Genomic DNA, 855 nt, shown 5'->3' on the forward strand with positions numbered 1-855 from the left:
CCTTTTCAGTCGACCCATTACACCCTCTCTGCCTATTTGCATAATTATGCTAATGCAACAGATGGTGTATGTCTCAAACAGTCAATTTCTCTGGATTTGTGTGTGTGTGTGTGTGTTTGTGTTTGCAGTTATTTGAGTGACAAACTTCATCATCTGCATCTTCACTGTCAATCCCTCAGGGACCTCTTGTGCATCAGTGTGTGTGTGAGTGTGTGTGTGTGTGTGTGTGTGTGTGTGTCAGACCCTCCAGACGTTCATTTATCTGTACCTGAATAGCTCTCTCACTCACTATCTCTCTCTCTCTCTCTCTTGATCTCAGTGTGTGTTTCAGTGAATCAAAGGCCTCCTTCAGTCTCTCTGAGTGTAAAACACAGGTCCTCATCCTAAAGCTGAACTGCTGAATCACCTCTGGAAATCTCCAGCTCATTTTTCAATCCGTAATCAAAAGAAAAAGGGAATTATATTTTGCTGAAAGGAAATAAACCCTTAGAATTTATGGGTTGCCACTTTTTTACAGTGTATGTTTCTGTTGCATGTTCATCTAACGGTTTTTAAATGTTTCTACTTGTTTCAGAACGTTCAGATTTAAAAGTAACGTTCCATAATGTTTGAAGAATGATACAGTGTTACTGTTCCCGTAACGTTTTTAAAACATTTAAAATACTGGACGTTCTGAACATTCAAAAAATAACGTTTTGTTAGCTGGGAAAGGGCATGGCGTCACAGTGACATCACATGAAAGTCATAAAAAAGACCTCTTCTTAGGTCATGTGATGATAAATAAACACAGCTGAAGATGAGCACATGCCGCGGTGTGTCTCTGTCCAGGTGCTGAATCACTGATGCGGTTACAGG

The sequence above is a fragment of the Abramis brama genome (genome assembly GCF_963993115.1).
Source record: "Abramis brama genome assembly, chromosome: 4".
Lineage (NCBI taxonomy): Eukaryota > Metazoa > Chordata > Actinopteri > Cypriniformes > Leuciscidae > Abramis > Abramis brama.